Source organism: Phyllobates terribilis, unplaced genomic scaffold (genome assembly GCF_046119375.1).
Source record: "Phyllobates terribilis strain yellow unplaced genomic scaffold, ASM4611937v1 Scaffold_12__6_contigs__length_324123572, whole genome shotgun sequence".
Taxonomy (NCBI): Eukaryota; Metazoa; Chordata; class Amphibia; order Anura; family Dendrobatidae; genus Phyllobates; species Phyllobates terribilis.
In genome coordinates, this window is record NW_027362772.1 from 46,169,701 (window position 1) to 46,195,084 (window position 25,384).

The window sequence follows — 25,384 nt, forward strand, 5'->3', positions numbered from 1 at the left end:
AGTAAAAGACCATTTCCTCCTAGCCATGAGAAAGCTAAGAGGTTGAATTTCACCATCTGCAAGCTCTTGGCTACAGAAATGCTGCCTTTCCGCCTGGTGGACACAGAGGATTTTCGAGACCTTATGTCCGTCGCAGTGCCCCAGTACCAGATGCCCAGTCGGCACTACTTCTCAAAGAAAGGTGTGCCTGCGCTCCACCAGCATGTCGCACACAACATCACCGCTTCTTTGAGAAACTCTGTGTGTGACAGGGTGCATTTCACCACAGACACTTGGACGAGTAGGCATGGACAGGGGCGTTACATGTCGCTGACTGGGCACTGGGTAACTATGGTGACAGCAGGACAAGGGGCTGCTGTCCAAGTCTTGCCGTCCCCACGAGTTGTGCGTCAATCCTCTTTATGTCAAAGTTCCACCACTGCTTCTGCCTCCTCAACCTCCTCTCGGTCTTCCACCTGCACCCAAAGCCTGTCTGGTCATGCCACAAGCTTTCTAACTGCGCAGAAGGGATCCTGCACACCTCCTTACTATGCTGGCAGTAGGGCTCAACGTCATCAGGCGGTTTTTACATTGAAATGTCTGGGAAATGTGAGTCACACAGCTGAGGAGTTGTGGTCAGCTCTGGAGAACCAATTTCATGAATGGTTGTCTCCACTGGACCTGAAACCAGGGAAGGCCGTGTGCAACAATGCTGCAAACCTGGGTGCGGCCCTTCGCCGGGGCAATGTCACACACGTGCCTTGTATGGCTCACGTGTTGAACCTGGTTGTCCAGCAATTTTTAGCCCACTATCCCAGACTAGATGGCCTTCTGCAGAGGGCACGGTCGCTGTGTGCTCACTTCCGCTGTTCGCATCCCGCAGCTCAGCGACTTACATCTCTACAGAAGTCGTTGGGCCTGCCACTTCACCGGCTAAAATGCGATGTGCCTACCCGGTGGAATTCAACTCTGCACATGTTGCAGCGACTGTGGCAGCACCGACAAGCCCTGGTGCAATACGTTCTGACGTATAGCCTGGGCCAACGAGATTCAGAGGTGGGGCAAATCACGCTGGAGGAGTGGTCTCAGATCAGGGACCTATGCACCCTTCTGCACAGTTTTGAAATGGCGACGAAGATGTTTAGTGCTGACGATGCCATTATCAGCATGACTATTCCGGTGATTTACATGCTGGAGCACATGTTAAACAGAATTCGGAGTCAGGTGGTGGCACAAGAGGAGGTGGAGGAAGTAGAGGAGGAGGAGTTGTATGCGGAAGGGCTAACATCTGCAAGGTCCAGACGGTCAGCAGCACCAAGGCGGCAGGCATGTGAGGGTGGGGGAGATGGTTTTACCAGGGCGCATGGTAGCAGCCAAACTAGTGAGGAAGGTGCAGGAGCCCAGGAAGAAGTGGAGGACGAACTGATGGAAGACTCATCAGATGAGGGAGACCTTGATCACTTTTCTGTTGTGCGAGGTTGGGGGGAGAGGACAGAGGAAGGAAGCATGATTGTTACCTCGCCACCAACACAACAGGGACTTGGTGCTCCTGGATGCGCAACACACGAGTGCCTTCTTGCTGCACTACCTGCAAAATGACCCTCGAATTGTGAGAATTAGAAATAATCCTGACTACTGGGTTGCCACACTGTTAGATCCCTGGTACAAAAGTAAATTTGCAGAAATTATTCCTGCCATAGAAAGGGATGCACGCATGCAGGAGTATCAGCAGAGACTGTTGCAGAATCTTACATGTGCTTTTCCACAAAATACCAGTGGTGCACGTCGTGAATCTCACAGTTCCAACTTGCCAACCGTGGGACCGTCAAGTGTTCAGCACTCAAACCGTGACAGAACCACAGTATCTGCTGGTAACATCAATTTTGCGGAATCATTACACCACTTTTTTAGCCCATCCTTTGCAAGGCCACAGGAGACAAGAAGTCTGACACATAGTCAACGCCTAGAGACGATGGTACAGGAGTATCTCCAAGTAAACATTGAAGCCACGACTGTGTCACTGGACCCTTGCTCTTTTTGGGCTTCCAATCTGGATAAATGGCCGGAGCTAGCCACTTACGCCTTGAAGATCTTGTCATGCCCCGCAGCCAGCGTTCTGTCTGAACGTGTGTTCAGCGCTGCTGGTGGTGTGCTGACAGATAAGCGCACGCGGCTCTCCACTGATAATGTAGACAGACTCACGTTCATAAAGATGAACAAATCATGGATCCGAAACGAGTTTTCTACCCCTGTGTCATCCTGGGGAGAGTAAAAGCTTGATGATTGGTTAAAATCACCCTACCAACCGTTTTAAGCTTTCAAATTACTAATCATGTTTATCTGTATCTTGACTGGAAAATAATTTGGGCTTTGTAGCAGTGTGCAGCACTGATCCTATTAGGCCATCTATACTAAAGCTTCACCAGATTTAAAATTAATAATAATTTTTAGCTGCATCTAGCCCGGAAAATAATTTTGGGGCTCCGAGATGCGCAAGGCACATAAGTGCCTTCTTGCTGCACTACCTGCAGCATGACCCTCATATTGTCAGAATTCGAAGTAATCATGACTACTGGGTTGCCACACTCTTAGATCCCCCAAACTTTTCGATCAACCTTTTCATTTTAATAAAGACCAAAAAAATGGTCATTTTTGAAATTATAAGCATTAGCAGGTTGTTAGAAACTGAAATCAAACAGTTTTCAACTCAAAACTTTATTCTAGGTGATGTTACATTTTCACATAGGACCCCTTGTTCGAAAGGAGCTTCTGAACTCTCTCGTCCATTGAATTTGTCAGGTTTTGGATGGTTTCTGCTTCAATTGTTTTGCATGAGGACAGAATACCCTCCCAGAGCTGTTGCTTAGATGTGAACTGCCTCCCGCCATCATAGACACTCCTTTTAATGATGCTCCAAAGGTTCTGAATGGGGTAGAGGTCAGGGGAGCATGGGGGTCACACCATAAGTTTGTACCCTTTTATGCCCATATCAGCCAGAGATGCAGATGTTTTATGTGCAACATGAGATGGTGCATTATCATGCAGAAAAATGATCTTGCTGTGAAATACACGGTTCTTCTTCTTGAACCATGGCAGGAAGTGCTGTTTGAGAAAATCCACATACATTATGGAGTTCATCTTTAGCGCCTTCAGGGATCCTAAAGGGGCCGACAATCTCTCTCCCCATGATTCCAGCCCAAAACATTACTCCACCTCCTCCTTGTTGGCGCTGTAGCCGTGTTTGCGTGGGGTGTCCATCAACCAGCCATCCTCCACTCCATCCATCTGGACCATCGAGCGCTGCACGGCACTCATCCGTGAACAAAACAGTTTTGAAATCAGTCTTCATGTAATGTTTGGCCCACTGGAGCCGTTTCTGCTTGTGTGAAGTGGATAGAGGAGGTCGACAGGATGGCGCATGCACAGCTGCAAACCTCTGAAGGACCCTGCATCTTGTTGTTCGGGGGACGTTGGAGGCACAAGCAGCTTCAAAAACTTGTCTGCTGCTATGACAAGGCTTTTTTGCCGCTGCTGTTTCAACCTGACGTAATTGCCTGTAGGAAAGAGTCCTCAATTTGCCCTTATCAGCACGCACACGTGTGTACTGTGAATCAGCTACATACTTCTTGATTGCCAAGACACTTCATCCTGATCATCGCACAATGTTGATTGTAGTCATGCCTTGACCTAAACACTCCACAATTTGTTGCTTCTCAGCAGCCGACACATCCTTTTTCTTTCCCATTTTGGCAGAAAATGTAGGCTGCTTAATAATGTGAGAGAGCCTTCTTAAGTAGTCTTGCCTTTCATTGGACACACCTGCCAAACTAATTAGCACAGGTGTCTGCAATTGCTTACAGTGATATAAAGAGCCCTGACACACATCACCATCAATGAGTTTAACTGACAAACAAACAAATTCTTCCCTTATCACTCCTAAACACTTTTTGTATAATAATTTGGAACGCAGTGTACATGTGCTTTTCCACAAAACACCAGTGGTTCACGTAGTGAATCTTACAGTTCTAACTTGCCAACCGTGGTCTGTATGGAGTTGTTCAATAAAGGGCCCAAAATTAAGATAACATAGATGGGAGAGGTCTCTATGAATTGGAATTCCTAAGTATTTGATACCCTGTGAGGGCCAGGCAAAGGGAAAGTTGGACTGGATGGAATCCTTTATGGATTTGGGGAGGGAGACATCGAGGGCCTCAGACTTCGCTGCATTGATTTTAAAATTTTACCATGTAACAAAGTGATCTATTTCAGCCATAACAGCATGGATGGATATATGTGATTGAGTGATATATACTAGGACATCATCAGCAAATAGAGAGCACTTGTACTCGGTGCCTCCCACCTCAATCCACCTAATATTGGGGTTATGGCGAATTGATGAGAGCAGGTGCTCCGTCACTAGGATGTATAAGAGAGGGGACAGAGGACATCACTGCCTTGTCCCATTGGTGATTGTGAAAGGTGATGAAAATGTTCTGACGCACCCCCTGGGCCTTGGGACACCCGGAGCCGGACCCTTTTTGGTGGATGCTGGTGGTTGTAGTCTTCGTGGTGGCGACCCAGTTCCGTGGCTCAGGGTGGTCAAACCAGTGGCGGAACTATTTATGTGGTTTTCATGTTTAAATGTCCGACTACGCCACCCGTGGATTGCGGTCAGAGTGAACCGCCGCTACAGGGCAGACCACTGAGGCTGGTGTTGTGGGTGCAGCAGAGCGTAGCATAACTCCCCACGGGAGGAGTATAGCCTCAGGGCAGTGTATGCGGAGGATGGGGGTGATGGTGCAGGGCAGCAGCAGTAACGACACGGAGTGAGTGATGCAGTTCAGGGCCTTTACTCACAGTTCTTATTATCCAGACCACGTCTGCAGGTAACGGCTGCCCACGTCGTACTGTGCTCACCAGGTGAGGGGCTCAGACAACTCCCAGATAACTTTGGAGCACTTCACAGGACCCCCTTTGTGTGTCCTTTGTCTGGCCTTTCTTACCAACACTTCTGTCCGGCTGCCTCGGGCCTCCTCTTGGTAAACTTGGCGCCAGTTTCCCTGACCCTATGTGGTGCCTTCCTAGCGGGTGTAGCGAGGGGCTGCGCCACATAAAATGTCAGAGCCTCCGGTTTCTAGCTGAGGGTCGTTTCCTGTCTCCACTAGTTCGGGGACCGGTCTCCCCCTTTGGCCTGACCCCTCCACGCAGGTGGATTCGGGCGTGCGGTGGCGACTCGCCCGTCCGCACCCCTGGGATCCCTTCATTCCTCGTTCCTGGAGCCTTCTCCGTTCCTCTTCCTTCCTTCTCCCTCTTCCAGGCCTGGGCCTCTGTTACTAGGCCCGCCTCCGGAGCAGAGCTCATGCAGAGCCCCTGCTCCCTGCCACTTCTGCTCAGACTTCTCTGCACTGAACTAAGATGGTGCCCACCTTTTATACTCCCTTCTCAATGCACCCAGGAACTGCTTCCTCCCTGCTCCTGCACTACAGGGTTCCCCTTCCTCAGTGTTCCCTCCCCCCACTCCAGCCAGGGACAGGGACTGTCGTGCCCATCTCAGGGGCATATTGGTCGCCCTGCCCCACGGCAATGTGGTGTAATGCATGCAGGTGTCGGGTCCTGATCCACACTCCATCCTTACCTGAGAGTGAGATATCACACCTCTGGGTGAGGTGCAATACGTCTTTAGCAACTGAGCCCTCAGGGTGCTACAGTTCCATTTATCTTCAGCCTAGGTGACGTATTGCGATACAGGGCCGTGATTTTGGCTATAAAAGGGTCCCCTAGACCCCTACCCCAAGCTTTTTAAGAGAATCATATATGGCGTGCCAGGAGACTCTATGGAATGCTTTCTCAGCATCCAACGAGAGTATCTAATTACAAATTTTTAACTGCATCTAGCCCAGGAAATACTTTGTGCCTAGTAGAAGTGTCTGCTAGTAAGCGGATTATCCCGGCTGTTAAGCAAGCTGCACCACCTGTAGTTTAGACACTTAATTTTTTCAAAGGAAATGCTTCGGGACCATGGGATACTTAGTGAAGAGCATCAGGAGGCACCCCAAGGCATAGGGGCTGGGACTGGCAGTAGGATGCCTTGCGGTGGACAGCCGAGCTCGATCCTTATAAAAGCTTTTTAACTGCAGCAGCTTTAGTGGACGCTACTGGAGCTGGAACTCTATTTTATTATAAATGTAAGAACACAAACTAGTACAAGTAACGAAAACAATTTCCAGCAATATAACCGATACATAAACAATGTATATACAAGGGACCCCACCTGCCTGACAACCACCATACAACCACAGCCTATCCAAACATACCTCAAACTTCCTCCACACTTACACCTGATTCTGCCGTAACAAAAACCAGAGATGCAGAAGCAAAATACATATAACAAAATATAAACCACATAAACCATATGAAATAACACACAACACTTAAATCATGAGTAACACATAATAACACATACACTACCCCAACTCTCACTATACCCCCAACCCGAACCGGCCTCTAAGTTCCGAAAAAGTCCTTCCGGACTTAGGGCGAACCCCGACAGTTTTGGGCCCGGGCCAGTCCAAGTTCATGCTTAACCCCCCTCAAAACCCCCACCCCACCTAACTAACCCCCAAAGTAAAAGAACAATAAGACAACAATAATAATAACAACAAGAACAATAACAAAAATACCATCCGCACCGGTTCGGTGCTTGTAAACCCTTTTCATGATACCATTCTCAAAACAAAAAGCTACGGTGAGAACTTAGCCCACCACCAGGAGGCTTGGAGCAATCCAGAACTAAGGCACCTGGAAGGAGAAACCCCTCCAGAGACGGGAGGCCCCCGATGCACCCAGCCTTTCATACTCCAAGGAGCGCATCTTCACCAGGTCACCAAGGATGTTGCTACATACCTCACCCACTGGGAGGATTTTACTGCCCGTCGACACTAAACACCGTGCATTCCATGTGAAAAACCTAACCACTAGGCTAACTAGAAAAAGAGTGCACTGGTCCCGTCCACCAAGGTCTCTGAACGCTCCATAGGCCCACTCAGCGTAGGAGAGGCCCGCCAGCCTAGGCCAGTCAATGGAAGCGCCCACCCTGTTGCATACCTCTGCATTAAAGGGACACTGAAGCAGGAAGTGCTCCATGCTCTCAAGCGTGTCAGCACAACTCTCACGAGGACAATTCCTATCCTCGGAGTTCCTGTACTTCAAGTTGTCCCTCACATACAGCTTACCCTGAAAGCAGCGCCAAGTCAAGTCCCAATACTTCGCGGGGATCCGTTTTGAATTTAAAAGACGCAACCCCACCTCCAGATCCCGACTTGGGCAGTCCCTGAGTGCCAGTGGCTTTTGAAAATGGGTCGATAAGATCCTCCCCTCGAGAAGTTTCCTCGTGAGAGTCCTCACCTCCCACACTCCCAAACCCCACCGGCGTATTACTTTCAAAACCGGGGTAACATAAGCCGGGAGATGCCCGTGCGGTGTGCGAAGATCCTTCACACGCCCTCCTGTCTCCCAATCCTGGAAGAAGGACTGCAACCATCCCCTACAGGAGAATACCCACAGAGGAGCCCTCTCTTTCCAGAGGTTTGATATATTTAGCTTAAGAAAGGTGCAAACCAAGAACACCACGGGGTTGACCATATTCAACCCCCCTAGTCTCCTCGTACGGTAAGTAACCTCCCGCTTGACTAGGTTCAGCCTGTTTCCCCATAACAGTTGGAAAAACAGGCCATAGACCCGCGTCCAGAGAGGCTCTGGCAAAATGCAAATGCTGCCTAGATACATTAACAATGGGAGCAGGAAACCTTTGCACAAGCTCACCCTTTCCCTCAGGGTCAAAGACCAACCCTTCCACTGGTCCACTCTCTGGGCGGCAGTTTTAAGTCTACTTTCCCAGTTTTTGGTTGGGTAATCACCCTGGCCAAATTCAACGCCTAGGATCTTGGCATACTCTTGGGGCTCTGGGAGGGTGTCCGGGAGATCAAACCTGGGATCTCCTCCCCCCAGCCAAAGACTCCCACACTTGCTCCGATTGACAATGGAACCAGAGGCCCTGGAGTAGCCCTCCACCTCAGACATCACTGCCCGCACCTCCTCTTTTGAGGAGACAAAAACAGAAACATCATCAGCATAGGCCACTACCTTCAGGGCGGCCTCCCGTTCGCCCGCCTGGTCCATCCTCACCCCCGCTATTGGTCCACGATCCACCCTCCTTATGAAGGGATCAATCGCGAACACATACAGCAGGGGACTGAGAGGACATCCCTGACGAACGCCGGAGCCCACCGCAAAGGCCTGTCCAATCCAACCATTCACAAGTGGAAAACTCTCCGCCCCTCTGTACAATGTCTTCAGCCAGTCCACGAACCTCCCTGGCAGACCATACCTCAGAAGAGTGGACCACAGGTACTCGTGATCAACCCGGTCAAAGGCTTTGGCCTGATCCAAGGACAGCAGATACCCCTTCCAGAGGCCAGCCCTACCCTGTTCCACAGCCTCCCGGACACCGAGAACAGCACTAAAAGTGCTACGGCCAGGAACACAGCAGTGCTGGGACTCAGAAAGGAGCCGTGGCGCAAACTTCACCAACCTATTAAAGAGTACTTTAGCCAAAACCTTCCTGTCCACATTGAGAAGCGCTATGGGCCTCCAGTTCTCAATGTGCGACGGATCCTTTCCCTTAGAAAGAAGGATCAAAGCTGACCTCCTCATTGATCTCGGAAGAGTGCCCGAGGAGAGACACTCATTAAAAACCTGAGTCAATAAGGGGACCAAAAGGTCCTTAAAGGTCTTGTAGAACTCCGACGTTAAGCCGTCCGGACCTGGTGATTTTTTGAGCTGGAGCCCGTCAATCGCCAGTCTAACTTCCTCTTCTTTGATCTCATCCACCAAGACATCGAGCGAGGGGTCTACCCCTGATTCAGGAATGGCCTCAGCCAGGAAAGCCGACGTCTCATCTCGATCCAGCTCCCTCCTCCCCAAGAGATGTGAGTAAAAGGATCTGACGACCTCCAAGATCCCTGACCTGGACCTGGTCAGGGATCCTGTACTGTCCCTCAGACCCGCCACTATCTTACTACTCACTGACATCTTGCAGTTTCTGTAGGGGTCGGGTGAGCGATACTTCCCGAAGTCCCTCTCAAAAACCAAAGATGTGTGCCTATCATACTGACATCTCTTGAGTAAGGCTTTCACCCTGGTGATGTCCTCACGGCCACCCCCAGTCGAGACAAGTTCCTCGAGTTTCCTCCTCAGGCCCCGATACAGGAGATCCCTGGTCAGGCTTCTGAGGTTAGAAAGCTGGCGGAAGAATCTCGCCACCCGATGTTTGAAGATCTCCCACCACTCTGACTTAGTGTTACCAAGGCCCAGTAGCGGTACCTGACTTTGAAAGAAATCCTCAAATGACTGTCTTACAGCTGCTTCCTTCAGGAGTGACGAATTCAGCTTCCAAAAACCTCTTCCCATCCGAGGAGTCTCTGTAACATTCAGAGAAAACATAATCAGGCAGTGGTCGGAGAATTCAACCTCTACCACCGATAAAGGTGAAGAGACTGCCTCCTCCTTCAAATAAAACCTGTCTATTCTAGACCTAGTCTGACTACCTCTGAAATAAGTGTAACCCGCGTGGCCCGTGGTGTTCCGGATGTGGACATCCACTAGGCGAGCCTCACTAACTATGCTATTCAAGGCGACGCTGTCGTAGGCCAACCGGTCTCTGGAACCTCCTCTGTCTTGGGGCCTCGAGACATTGTTGAAGTCCCCTCCAAAGACCACCAGTCGGCTACAAAACAAAAAGGGTTTAATACTCATAAAGAGACACTTGCGGTCCCACTTAGTCTGGGGACCATAGATGTTTGTGAGCCGAAGCTCTTGTCCCCTTATGAACACATCCAAGATCAAGCACCTCCCCATTTCCAACTCAATAACCCGTCGGCATACTACATCTGCGGCCTTGAAAAGGACCGCCACACCGCTATACGGCTCAGCCGCAAGAGACCAATAGGAAGGCCCGTGTACCCACTCCCTCTTAGCTTTTTTAAGGGACGTGAGATCGACCAACCTGGTCTCCTGCAAAAACAAAATGTCGGCATCAAGCTGGCCGAGAAAATGGAAGGCCGTGAACCTAGCCGCATCAGACTTTATGCTGGCAACATTAATGGTCGCCAGCGTCAACGGGGTGAGTGCCGCCATCATGAGTGATCAGGTTGGACAGCGACCTTCTTCCCACCCACCTTACCCTTTACATGTGCTCCATTTTCCTCCTCAGAGGACGATATAGCACGTTTCAGGCACACCGACACATCCATACCTGCTGTTCCACACACAACTTTAACGGGCACAACTGTTTCAGGCGCACCCTTGCCCTTGTCAGGAGGCCCTGGGTCGACCCCCCCCACCAGAGGCCCGGTTTCCCCAACCCCCGATGTTGAGGGCCTGGCGCCCCCTTTAGCCCCTACATCCTTGTCCGCAACCCCCAGCACCAGACCCCCCTCCTCCCCCCCATCTGAAGACAAGGGAGACTCGCTTAGGGCCTGGTACTGGTTGGAGAGCTCCACCGGAGGAAGGGAGGAAGAGCCTTCCTTTGGCACCTGGCCCCGGGTTGCCTTCTCCTTCGAGTTACCCTTCTTCCTCACCCTTTTCTTCTCCCTTTTCTTTTGCTGTTGCCACTCTTCATTCCCCCCCTCATCCACACCTTCGCTGGATGAGGATAAGGGAGAGGTGGCCCCATCCTCCCTGACCATCCTCCTGACCTCTTCGTCTATCTCACTGTCCGGGACCTCAGCTGCAAGCTCCCCCGAACTAGGGACCAGAGGCAGGGACATAATCCACTGGTCCCTCTCCACCACTCTCCTCGGACGCTGCTCTTTCCCTCCCGCCTCAGGGGGAGTTCTGCTCCTCACCGGTCCCTTACTTCCTACGCCGCCGCTAGTCCCTTCACCGGCTGGTCTGGTCCTCGCCTCCTCCCTACCAGCACCTCCCGGATTCAGGCCAACATTGGCATAGGAGCGCGGACAGCGACTAAACGGGTGTCCCAAGACACCACACAGGTTACACCGAATGTCCCTACAGGTTGCGGCCAGATGACCCACCCCTCCACACATTGCGCACTTCTCCACCTTACACCCCGCGCTGAAGTGAGAGGGGCTGCCGCACCTGTGGCACAACTTCGGCTGCCCCTGGTAAAAGATCAGGATTCGGTCCCTTCCCAAGAATGTTGAAGTGGGAATGTGGGTAACCGAGTAACCCGAGACCTTCAGTTTTACCATAAAGGTCCAGGCCCCTGACCAGATGCCATGCTTGTCCAGATTCTTTTTGGGAATCTGGACCACCTCCCCATACCTGCTCAGCCAGGTCATGATGTCCATCTCAGAAAGTGACTCGTTACTGGTGAGCACGGTCACTTTCTTCACTGAGTTTTGGCGAGAGATAGCCTGGACTATAAACCCTCGCCATTCAGGGCAAATCCGAGCCAGCTCATACTGAGACCAGAAGAGCTCTAGGCCCTCCGATCTCACAAAGCTGACGTCGAAAAAGGTGGCACCATAGGGATGAATCAGGGCATAGATGTCATCAGCCCTGAAGCCCATCCCCAGGAAAAGCTCCACCACCTTGTCCCTAGAGGGGCAAGTTTCATTGCCTTCCCACCGGAGACGGACCACATTCCTACGGACGCCACCCTGCCCTGCTGTCGGCAGAGACCACGTAACGTTCTCTGCCCCTAACTCTCGGAAGGCGGACAGACCATGTCGGTCTATCCAGAACGATAAATCTACCTCCCTACCCTCCACTGTAATGGACTGCTCTCCCCTCTTCAGGGCGTCCAGGAGACGCCATTGCAAGTAACCCTGCCCAGTGTCCCCTGACAAGGACCCTCCACTACCCGCGGCAGCGGCCGCCGCAAAGGTGCGGACATGTGAACCGCCCTCTAACGAGGCCGCCAACGAACTGGGATTCCTTGGCCTCACACTTGGCCCCTCATTCACACTCACACTCTGCCTCACAGCCTCACCTACCGCCCCTGCACCACTACCATCACCACCAGCCGTACCACTCACCACTTCCATACCTGCATCCTCACCTCCATCCTCACCTCCTTCATGTACCCCATTCATCCCCACCTCATGCACCCCATCCATGCTAGCCAGAACAGGTGGGGTACTAACCGCTTTACCCAAGGTCCTGGCATCACTGGGGGGGGGTTTCAGGACACTCACCACATCCGCAGCATTGTCCTTACTCCCCTTCTCCCCCTCTGCCACCTTGGACCCTCTAATATTCATGCGCTGGGTATCACAGGGGCCGGGATTTTGGGCGCCGGGTTTTACCAACCTCACAGGTGCAGACACCCCAGCCGGTTTACCCCCGGCAGCCTTGTCCCCAGCATGCGGCCCCTCAACCCTCTGGCCAGATATGGAAGCAGTGTCTCTCTCCTCCCCCACCATCCTCCGGACCTCAGCCAAGATCTCTGAAAAAGCTGCTCCGGCTCCACCGCCACAACCCCCACCTTCCTCTGCCCGAGACCCAGAGGCCATGGGAGACAGAGACGGGAACTCCACCACACTGAATATGTCTGGCGCCACTGCCAGCGATGACCCTTTGCCATCCCTACTGTCCTCCGTAGGGATCGCCACACCATCACCACTCGCCTTACATTTGCCTTTACTCTCCCCACCGGACCTGCGCCGAGGACCAACTTCATGATTCGGGCGCCCTTGACCGGTGGGGGTTACACAGGAGACAGCAGCAGGATCAGTATCATCATTAAACACGTAACGCATACTCACCGTCTCCTGTGCCTTCTTCTTGCGCCCCTTCTTCTTTCCAGGTCCCGGATCTTCGTCCCCGAAACAAAAATGCTGGAGGTTCACCGGGGACTCCAGCAACCGGATGGCCGCCATGAGCCCCCCGGACCCCGAAGACGCCTCCATGTCCTCCTCCTCTGATGTGCTGGAGGCAGGCAGCGCCACCTGCTCAGGACGCAGACCGGAAGATTTAGGAGGCTCCCCAGTAACGCCGGCAGGCTGCTCGACCGGGGTTACTGCCACCTCCTGGGACACTGTTCCTGGATCCGTCTCTGTCTTCCCTGCTGTTTTCCCTGCTGCCTCCCTCCCAGCCGCAGGTTTCTTCTGGGTAACTCCAGGTGCTGTGGTGGGCAGGACGAGGGGCGGGGCACTGGCGCAAGGCTTGCTGAGCCTTCTGGTACTATAAGCATTGCTTGCTGCTTTTTCTTTCATGTCCCTCCTGCCTCCCTCCTTCCCTCCGCCCACAGACTGTACAGAGGCAGTGCAGAGAGCTGCGGTGGGCAGGACTAGAGGCGGACCAGCAGACCGGGAACTGCTGGGCTCTGCAGTTCCACTCGCGGCCCTCATGGTAGCTGCGCCGAGCGCTGAGGTGGGCGGGGCTTGGGGCGGGTTGGCAGACTGGGGGCCGCTGGGCTCGGTAGTTCCATGTGTGCCTCTCATGGTGGCCGCGCTGAGTGCCGAGGTGGGCGGGGCTAGGGGCGGACTGGTAGACCGGGTGCCGCTGGGCTCTGCAGTTCCACGTGTCTCTCTCATGGTGGCCACGCTGAATGTCGAGGTGGGCGGGGCTTGGGGCGGGTTGGCAGACTGGGGCCCGCTGGGCTCGGTAGTTCCACGTGTGCCTCTCATGGTGGCCGCGCTGAGCGCCGAGGTGGGCGGGGCTAGGGGCGGGCTGGCAGACCGGGTGCCGCTGGGCTCTGCAGTTCCACGTGTGTCTCGCATGGTGGCCACGCCGATTGCCAAGGTGGGCGGGGCTAGGGGCGGGCCGGCAGACCGGGTGCCGCTGGGCTCTGCAGTTCTACGTGTGTCTCTCATGGTGGCCACGCCGAGCGCTGAGGTGGGTGGGGCAAGGGGCGGAGCCCCGGACCGCGATCCCCCGGCCTTTGTGCCCGCACCCACACTATCCTCTGCTCGCACTAACAGCGCGCCACTTCCTCCACCCCCCACCTTCTCCTCCTCCATGGCTGGGGTAACCCCCGGGGCAGCACCCAGAGCTGTGGTGGGTGGGACAGGGGGCGGGGCTCCAGACAAACGTTCCTTTCCAGGCTCCTGGTTGCCATGCGTAGTCCTGGGAGTGCCTTCACTGGCCGGCAGGCCCCCTTCACACGCCCCCCTTCCTTGCTGCGTGGTTAACCCCTCCTGGCCCGAGAACCGCCGATCATTAGAGAATTTCTCCAGAAAGGGACCCGCAGCCCTCTCTATTTCTGCCTGCCTCTGCTCCACCTCGGCGATCCTATCCTTGACCCTCTGGATTTGCGTGGCGATCGCCGGGCGCTTCCTCTGGGCTGCTGCATTATATAGCGCCTTGGCCTGCCGCAAGTCCAGCAGGAGTTTCGCCAGTGCCACCTTCCCCTTTTCGTGGCACCGCAACATCTCCACCACCCGCTGGGAGAAAGCCTCCGCTGACTCGTCCGGGCCCCTCTCGGCCCATGGGGCACTCCCCTTGCTTCCCTTGGGCTTGCCAGTCACCTTGTTAGCCGATGCCGGCATGCTCACCGTAGCCGTTTCACGCTGGGACAGCCTCCCAGACCTCCTCACAGAGTCCTCCGATGGATCCATATTCAGTCCTCCGACCCCACCCGGCCCAGACCGGGAGGGCCGGAGCCCGGGGATACCCCCCGACACCCCTGCCTCGGTCCTGGGAAAACGAAGAGGCAAGGGTCGGGCTTAGAAAAAAAAAAGTCCTAGTTGGAGCTTCCCAGGAGCTCCTCCACACAGCTCTCACTCAGCTAGGAACACAGGCCACACCTCCTCCACTTCCTGCTACCGTGGCTGCTGGCATGAGACTTGCCCTCCAATAGATCCTTGTAAATGGATTTAAAGTGTATTCATTCAAATTAGAGAGACAATTTAAATTAAAAAGCTTAGAGCTGCCTCCACCACAGGGGGGCTCGCTCGACCCACCAGCGGACAGGCACCAGTATTGGGAGAGGGGGGCTGGCCGTCAGGGTTCACCGCGGCTCTGGCACAAACACGGCGACACGGAGGTGGCACGGGCAGGAGCGGACTGGCCGTGTCGGCTTCTCACTTTTTGGATTTTAGAAGGGCATGACATGCCTATATCTGTGTCTCCCCCTCCTTTTACTCCTCCACCTCTTTTATTTTCGCATGACTATATGTACTTGTCACTTTTCCATGTGTTAGTTATGTCTTCTGAGCAGTTTGTCAGCTTTTGGACACCTTTGAAGGTGTTTTCTATGTGTTTCTATGTGTTTTTGTTTGCCTGCCATTGGTTTTAACGGTGTTCGAAGGTGTTCGACGAACAGTTCGACGAACAGTTCGGCGAACACACGGGTGTTCGACGAACCGAACCGAACTCGAACACTACGGGGGTGGCTCAACACTAATCCTGATATTCACCCTTCACCCTACAGTGCTCCGGGATGTGCCTGAATTTCCTCCAGTAAAAGGTACTGAAGTGACTGCCGTGTCCATTCCCGTTCTTGCTCTGACCCAGCTGGGTCTCGCCTGTCCTGCATTCCCCCTGCATACGCTGCCCTGAGCCCTAGCTGTGGGGAGCTATACCATCGAGCTGCCTTATCACGGGTCTCAGTGGACTGCTGCAGTGCTGGTGCTTCTCACCAGATACCACAGGTGGCATCACGAACTCTTATAAAATTAACAATTATCCACTCTTTTAAAGAGTGACCCCAGGGTACGGGCCAGGGAGCTGACCAAGGCGACATCCCCAAGGCCAGGCAAAGGCGCTGGTACCGTGTCATCCCCATCCCCTTGGCTAGTCACATCCTCCTCCACCTCCTCCGTTGACCTCATCGACAGGCTGACTGTGGGTTGACAGTAAGTGGGATCTCCAACCTCGTCATCATCACCCTGTGTGTTATCACACCCGTCATCCTCAAAGCCAACCTCTTCCAGCCCTGACCAAAAATTCAAGTTGTCACTCCAATCAGGTATTTGAGTCTCATCATCGTCTTCATCATTGTCTCCACCAACAGGAGTGACAGTTTGGGAACGAGGGTCTACATTATGCTCAGAACCTTCTTCATCTGGTCCTGTATCCGACTTATAAAGATTCTGGGCATCAGTGCAGATCATTTACCCGTCTGGATTAACAGAAGCTCTGGAGCAGACCTCCGTTTCCCAGGCTATAGTATGAGTAAACAGCTCTGCAGACTCAACCATCTGTGTTACCCCATACTCAGACGGACAGCTGGAGACTTGGGAGCTGTGAGGAAGCAAGTGCGATTGGGGTGACACCTCTGAGGACTGGAGTATTTGTGATGTTGAAATTGAGGTGGAGGAGAGCCCACTTGAATAAGCACTTGATATCCGCTGTAGTACCTGCTGTTTTTGTGCCTCATCTGGAATTTGTAGCAATGGGCTTGTCCGTAAGAAAGGGATCGTATCACATTGTCCACGAAAAGAAGTCGACATCTTAGTTTGGCTGGAAGATGGTCTTTCTTCTGCAGATGTTACCCCCCCACCGCAGGGGGGCTCGACCCACCAGCGGACAGGCACCAGTATTGGGATAGGGGGGCTGGCGGTCAGGGTCCACCGCGGCCTGGCACAAACCCGGCGACACGGGGGTGGCACGGGCAGGAACGAACTGGCCGTGTCGGCTTCTCACTTTTTGGATTTTAGAAGGGCATGACATGCCTATATCTGTGTCTCCCCCTCCTTTTACTCCTCCACCTCTTTTCTTTTCGCATGACTATATGTACTTGTCACTTTTCCATGTGTTAGTTATGTCTTCTGAGCAGTTTGTCAGCTTTTGGACACCTTTGAAGGTGTTTTCTATGTGTTTCTATGTGTTTTTGTTTGCCTGCCATTGGTTTTAACGGTGTTCGAAGGTGTTCGACGAACAGTTCGACGAACAGTTCGGCGAACATACGGGTGTTCGACGAACCGAACCGAACTCGAACACTACGGGGGTGGCTCAACACTAGTTGATATATAAGACCACCATGTTGGACTATTTGTATGCACTTGAAAAAGACTCCCTGGAGTCGAAACGTTGTGTGGTCTTTTTTGACATGGCAGAATAAAAAAGGTTTACATCCTTATGACACCCTGAAGTGGACGCTGTCTGTTTTTCCAGCTGTTCAGCAGGAGCTAGGCAGGCAGGCAGGGTATGTGGCAGACTGAAGTGCATATACTGCAAGAGGGTCCAGGCAAGTAAACATAAAGTCGACCTTGTGTGCGAGCCCACAGCCAAGACTTCCCTGTTCTCACCAAGAGTAGGACTGTCTTTGTTTTCTTCCTCCTCTTCCTGATTATCACCCAATCCGTATTGAGATGAGATTAGTCTGGGCTGGGTAGCATTACCCTGTATAGTTCCTTGCTCTGCCTGCAATGCCTCCTGTTTAATTTTGAACAGCAAGCGTTTCAGTAGATAGAGAAGCAGGATGGTGACACTAATAATGGCGGAATTGGCGCTCACCATCTTGGTGGAGTCCTCAAAGATTTGGAGGAGGGCACAGATGTCAGACATCCATGCCCACTCATCACTCTTATGTGTGGAGGCTGACCTGAATGCCGACGGATGTGTTGAAGCTGGTACTCAACAATGGCTCTTTGCTGCTCAAAATCATTACAAACATTTGCAACGTTAATTTCCAACGCTTAGTCACATCGCACACCAGTCAGTGAGCTGGAAGCTGCAAACGCTGCTGAAGCGCTGCCAGGGCGGCGGACAGCAGCACAGAGGGGGAGGAATCCATAGCACCACAACAGGCAGGAAGAGGCAGTGGAGTGGTCACATACACAAGGTGAGCAACTGTTGCCCAGAACACCAACAGGAGGGAAATTGCCAGTCCAACTGTTATGCCTTCCCTCGTCTAGCAAATTTTTAAAGACTGTCCAGATAACCCAAAAAAGGCCATTTGCAACATCTGCCATGCCAGAATCTTCAGGAACAGCAAAACTACAAGCCTGACCACCATCAGCATTCTCAGGCACATGACAGCAAAGCACACGACTAGTTAGGCCAAATGCCAGGGTCCAGAAACAGTGTCTGCGGGTGACACCATTGCCTCTTCAGCTGTTGTACATGCACGCCAATCCTCTGTCAATGGCGCAGGGGAAGATGCTTCCCACCCTGCACATAGCATTGCAAACTAGCAACCACCATCAGCAACCACGTCCACGTCCTTGTCCTGGAGCAGAGTTCAGTTGTACTTACCCCAGTCCTTGAAATGCAAGGGAAAATATGCCTCCACACACTCACAGTCCACAATAGTAAACTGACACATTTCCAGACTGATTGCACTGGAAATGTTGCCTTTGAGCCGTGTGGCGACAGAAGCTTTCCACTGTTAGAAACAATTTTGTTTTACTATCGGCCATCTTATTGTGGTTTGCTGGCTTCTAGTCTTTTCCTCTGGTGCTGAGTTTCTTGGTCACTAGAGATGAGCGTTGTTCGACTCGAATTGTTCGCCAATCTCAAATTCGAGCTGTTTTGGGCGGTGTTCGAGCCGTTCGGCGAACACGAACGATTTGAGAAAAATTCGGCTGTTCGAGGTTATGTTCGATAACTGTTGGTGCACCAAAATCATAACTGGATTTTTTCTCAGTAATGATGAAAATTAATGTTAATAAGCAGTTTGAGTGTACAGCGGGGCGGGGAGAGGGGCAGGGGATGGATCTCTGCAGGAATAATGAAGATCTCCATTTTTTTATCTCTTTCCCGCATTTACAGTGGGGAGGTGCAATCTGTCAGCCTATCAGCAGCGCACACACGGAGCGAAGTGCTTTTTTTCACACAAGCAAGGGCATGTGTCATTGGCAGTGTATGTCACATGTCCTTGCCCTATAAGACCAAGCCATTTTCCCCGTCGCCACCATTTTCTCACTGCTGCAGCTGCGTGTTAGACGGCACCGCTGTTGCTGTGTGCGCTATACCTTGTTAATTTCAAGCCAATTTTCGCACAAATCTACAGATAGCTTGGGAGTAGGGAATAGTTGTGATTGCAGTCCTTTTAAGGTTACAGCATTTCCTACGACTTTTATCAGGCAGGTGTGTGCTCTTAAATAGATAGATTGTGGGAGTAAAGACTAATTGTAATTTCAGTCCTTTTCAGGACTAGGTTACATCAGTTCCTATCAGTTTTTGCCAGGCAGGTCTGTGCCAGTGCTGTGCAAGTTTTTTTCACAGCATTTGGCTGAATCTAGCAAAGCTAATCCTTTTTGGCCTATTGCTGAGTGTGTTAGTCAGTGGAGTAGCCTATCTGTGTTGCAAGATATACCACCTGTGTATAGAATACCAATTTTTTTACTGCACCTAGTGAAGTAAAATCTTTTGGGCATAGCATCATTCTATTAGTCCATCTATACTGACCTCCATCAGGTTGCAAATTAAAAATAATTTTTATCTGCATCTAGCTCTGAAAAAATATTTGGCCTTCTAGCAGTGTGTGGGACTTTCTCTATTAGTCCATCTATACTGACCTCCATCAAGTTTCAAATTCAAAATATTTTTTTGTCTGCATCTAGCTCTGAAAAAATATTTGGCCTTGTAGCAGTGTGTGGGACTTTCTCTATTAGTCCATCTATACTGACCTCCATCAGGTTGCAAATTAAAAATATTTTTTATCTGCATCTAGCTATGAAAAAATATTTGGCCTTCTAGCAGTGTGTGGGACTTTCTCTATTAGTCCATCTATACTGACCTCCATCAGGTTGCAAATTAAAAATAATTTTTATCTGCATCTACCTCTGAAAAAATATTTGGGCTTCTAGCTGTGTATGGGACTTGTTCTATTAGTCCATCTATACTGACCTCCATCAGGTTGCAAACTGAATATCATATTTTTCTGCATCTACCTCTGAAAAAATATTTGGGCTTCTAGCTGTGTGTGGGACTTGTTCTATTAATCCATCTATACTGACCTCCATCAGGTTACAAACTGAATATATTTTTTTTCTGCATCTAGCTATGAAAAAATATTTGGCCTTCTAGCAGTGTGTGGGACTTTCTCTATTAGTCCATCTATACTGACCTCCATCAGGTTGCAAATTAAAAATAATTTTTATCTGCATCTACCTCTGAAAAAATATTTGGGCTTCTAGCTGTGTGTGGGACTTGTTCTATTAGTCCATCTATACTGACCTCCATCAGGTTGCAAACTGAATATAATTTTTTTCTGCATCTAGCTCTGAAAAAATATTTGGCCTTCTAGCAGTGTGTGGGACTTTCTCTATTAGTCCATCTATACTGACTTCCATCAGGTTGCAAATTAAAAATAATTTTTTGTCTGCATCTAGCTCTGAAAAACTATTTGGCCTTCTAGCAGTGTGTGGGACTTTCTCTATTAGTCCATCTATACTGACCTCCATCAGGTTGCAAATTGAATATATTTTTTTTCTGCATCTACCTCTGAAAAAATATTGGGCTTGTAGATGTGTGTGGGACTTGTTCTATTAATCCATCTATACAGACCTCCATCAGGTTGCAAACTGAGTATAATTTTTTTCTGCATCTAGCTCTGAAAAAATATTTGGCCTTCTAGCAGTGTGTGGGACTTTCTCTATTAGTCCATCTATACTGACCTCCATCAGGTTGCAAATTAAAAATAATTTTTTGTCTGCATCTAGCTCTGAAAAATTATTTGGCCTTCTAGCAGTGTGTGGGACTTTCTCTATTAGTCCATCTATACTGACCTCCATCAGGTTGCAAATTAAAAATAATTTTATCTGCATCTACCTCTGAAAAAATATTTTGGCTTCTAGCTGTGTGTGGGACTGGTTCTATTAGTCCATCTATACTGACCTCCATCAGGTTGCAAACTGAATTTAATTTTTTTCTGCATCTAGCTCTGAAAAAATATTTGGCATTCTAGCAGTGTGTGGGACTTTCTCTATTAGTCCATCTATACTGACCTCCAACAGGTTGCAAACTGAATATATTTTTTTTCTGCATCTACCTCTGAAAAAATATTTGGGCTTCTAGCTGTGTGTGGGACTTGTTCTATTAGTCCACCTATACAGACCTCCATCAGGTTGCAAACTGAATATAATTTTTTTCTGCATCTACCTCTGAAAAAATATTTGGCCTTCTAGCAGTGTGTGGGACTTTCTCTATTAGTCCATCTATACTGACCTCCATCAGGTTGCAAATTAAAAATAATTTTTATCTCCATCTAGCTCTGAAAAAATATTTGGCCTTCTAGCAGTGTGTGGGACTTTCTCTATTAGTCCATCTATACTGACCTCCATCAGGTTGCAAATTAAAAATAATTTTTATCTGCATCTACCTCTGAAAAAATATTTGGGCTTCTAGCTGTGTGTGGGACTTGTTCTATTAGTCCATCTATACTGACCTCCATCAGGTTGCAAACTGAATATAATTTTTTTCTGCATCTAGCTCTGAAAAAATATTTGGCATTCTAGCAGTGTGTGGGACTTTCTCTATTAGTCCATCTATACTGACCTCCATCAGGTTGCAAACTGAATATATTTTTTCTGCATCTACCTCTGAAAAAATATTTGGGCTTCTAGCTGTGTGTGGGACTTGTTCTATTAGTCCATCTATACAGACCTCCATCAGGTTTCAAACTGAATATATTTTTTTTCTGCATCTACCTCTGAAAAAATATTTGGGCTACTAGCAGTGTGTGGGACTTTCTCTATTAATCCATCTATACAGACCTCCATCAGGTTGCAAACTGAATATAATTTGTTTCTGCATCTACCTCTGAAAAATATTTGGCCTTCTAGCAGTGTGTGGGACTTTCTCTATTAGTCCATCTATACTGACCTCCATCAGGTTGCAAATTAAAAATAATTTTTATCTGCATCTAGCTCTGAAAAAATATTTGGCCTTCTAGCAGTGTGTGGGACTTTCTCTATTAGTCCATATATACTGACCTCCATCAGGTTGCAAATTAAAAATAATTTTTATCTGCATCTACCTCTGAAAAAATATTTGGGCTTCTAGCTGTGTGTGGGACTTGTTCTATTAGTCCATCTTTACTGACCTCCATCAGGTTGCAAACTGAATATAATTTTTTTCTGCATCTAGCTCTGAAAAAATATTTGGCCTTCTAGCAGTGTGTGGGACTTTCTCTATTAGTCCATTTATACTGACCTCCATCAGGTTGCAAACTGAATATATTTTTTTTCTGCATCTACCTCTGAAAAAATATTTGGTCTTCTAGCTGTGTGTGGGACTTGTTCTATTAGTCCATCTATACTGACCTCCATCAGGTTGCAAATTGAATATAATTTTTTTCTGCATCTAACCCAACCAATAGTTTTGGCCTAATACCACAGTTTGGCCACTCAGCTCTGCTCGGTTCCCATCCATTGTCTTTTTGTGCAAACAACTCCAGAGTTGTGAATTAGTTAACCACCAAAATGAGTGGAAAAAGGCCTGCTGCTGGTGGAAAGGGGAATAGGCATGTTGGGAAGGGGAAAAAAGGTTGTGTCCGTGGGGTAGGTGTTAAAGCAACAGTAACATCTGCAGAAGAAAGACCATCTTCCAGCCAAACTAAAATGTCTACTTCTTTTAGCGGACAATGTGATAAGATCCCTTTCTTACGGCCACGCCAATCGCTACAAATTCCAGATGAGGCACAAAAGCAGCAGGTGCTTAAACGGATATCAAGTACTCCTTTAAGTGGGCTCTCCTCCACATCAACTTCAACATCACAAATACTCCAGTCCTCAAAGGTGTCACCCCAATCGCACTTGCTTCCTCACAGCTCCAAAATCTCCAGCTGCCCGTCTGAGTATGAGGTAGAACAGAGGGTTGAGTCTGCAGAGCTGTTTACTCATACTATAGCCTGGGAATCAGAGGTCGACTCCAGCGCTTCTGTGAATCCAGACGAAGAAATGATCTGCACTGATGCCCAGAATCTTTATGAGTCGGATCCAGGACCAGACGCAGAAGGTTCTGACCATAATGTAGACCCTCATTCCCAAACTGTAACTCCTGTTGGTGGAGACAATGAGGAAGACGATGATGAGACTCAAATACCTGATGGGAGCGACAACTTTAGTTTTTTGTCAGGGCAGGAACAGGTTGGCTCTGAGGACGACGGGTGTGATAACGCACAGGGTGATGATGATGAGGTTGGAGTTCCCACTTACTGTCAACCCACAGTCAGCCAAGAGATGAGGTCAGCAGAGGAGGTGGAGGAAGATGCTAGTGACGACGAGGTCAGGTTGTGCCTTCCTGGACAGAGACGTAGTACTGGAAGCACGTCAGCAACTGCATCCTCAAACACAACTCTGCCTCTCACCACAAGTCGTGGTGGCTCTTCAGGTCGCATGGGTGCTAAGCCTTGCATAGCCTGGGCATTTTTTCAGATCGATAAAATGACCCAACTCGTATTATCTGTAACATTTGTCAGCAAAAGCTAAGTAGAGGCCAAAAATTACATAGTTTGAGTACTTCATGCATGAACCGGCACATGGACATGAAGCATAAGTTGCAGTGGGAAGCTCAGTGTGCTACAATGCGGCCTAGCCGGCCGGGCCAACCACCGTCTGCCATATCTTGTGCATCCGCGGCCTCTTCATCCTCTGTGACTGGGGGGAGAGCAGTCACACCTGTTTTGGGGCGCAGACCTGCCACCTCTTTACCCGCAACAGCCAGCGTGATTGGCAGGTCATCATTTTCTTTGGAGGTGGTAACACCAGCTGGTGTTGAGCGCTGTCCGACATCGATAGCACCACCTTTGGATCAAGGCAACCTAACATGTCCGCCTGCATCTTCCTCACTGACTGGCAGTTTGCCGGGGACACCCTTATCAACCCCGTCTAAGCACAATAGTTAGCCCTCGGTCCCTCAGATGTGGACAAGTAAAAGACCATGTCCTCCTAGCCATGAGAAAGCTAAAAGGTTGAATTTCACCATCTGCAAGCTCTTGGCTACAGAAATGCTGCCTTTCCGCCTGGTGGACACAGAGGATTTTCGAGACCTTATGTCCGTCGCAGTGCCCCAGTACCAGATGCCCAGTTGGCACTACTTCTCAAAGAAAGGTCACCGCTTCTTTGAGAAACTCTGTGTGTGACAGGGTGCATTTCACCACAGACACTTGGACGAGTAGACATGGACAGGGGTGTTACATGTCGCTGACTGGGCACTGGGTAACTATGGTGACAGCAGGACAAGGGGCTGCTATCCAAGTCTTGCCGTCCCCACGAATTGTGCGTCAATCCTCTTTATGTCAAAGTTCCTCCACTGCTTCTGCCTCCTCTCGGTCTTCCACCTGCACCCAAAGCCTGTCTGGTCATGCCACAAGCTTTCTAACTGCGCAGAAGGGATTCTGCACACCTCCTTACTATGCTGGCAGTAGGGCTCAACGTCATCAGGCGGTTTTTACTTTGAAATGTCTGGGAAATGTGAGTCACACAGCTGAGGAGTTGTGGTCAGCTCTGGAGAACCAATTTCATGAATGGTTGTCTCCACTGGACCTGAAACCAGGAAAGTCCGTGTGCGAAAATGCTGCAAACCTGGGTGCGGCCCTTCGCCGGGGCAATGTCACACACGTGCCTTGTATGGCTCACGTGTTGAACCTGGTTGTCCAGCAATTTTTAGCCCACTATCCCAGACTAGATGGCCTTCTGCAGAGGGCACGGTCGCTGTGTGCTCACTTCCGCCGTTCGCATCCCGCAGCTCAGCGGCTTACATCTCTACAGAAGTCGTTGGGCCTGCCACTTCACCGGCTAAAATGCGATGTGCCTACCCGGTGGAATTCAACTCTGCACATGTTGCAGCGACTGTGGCAGCACCGACAAGCCCTGGTGCAATACGTTCTGACGTATAGCCTGGGCCAACGAGATCCAGAGGTGGGGCAAATCACGCTGGAGGAGTGGTCTCAGATCAGGGACCTATGCACCCTTCTGCACAGTTTTGAAATGGCGAAGAAGATGTTTAGTGCTGACGATGCCATTATCAGCATGACTATTCCGGTGATTTACATGCTGGAGCACATGTTAAACAGAATTCGGAGTCAGGTGGTGGCACAAGAGGAGGTGGCGGAAGTAGAGGAGGAGGAGTTGTATGCGGAAGGGCTAACATCTGCAAGGTCCAGACGGTCGGCAGCACCAAGGCGGCAGGCATGTGAGGGTGGGGGAGATGGTTTTACCAGGGCGCATGGTAGCAGCCAAACTAGTGAGGAAGGTGCAGGAGCCCAGGAAGAAGTGGAGGACGAACTGATGGAAGACTCATCAGATGAGGGAGACCTTGATCACATTTCTGTTGTGCGAGGTTGGGGGGAGAGGACAGAGGAAGGAAGCATGATTGTTACCTCGCCACCAACACAACAGGGACTTGGTGCTCCTGGATACGCAACACACATGAGTGCTTTCTTGCTGCACTACCTGCAACATGACCCTCGAATTGTGAGAATTAGAAATAATCCTGACTACTGGGTTGCCACACTGTTAGATCCCCGGTACAAAAGTAAATTTGCCGA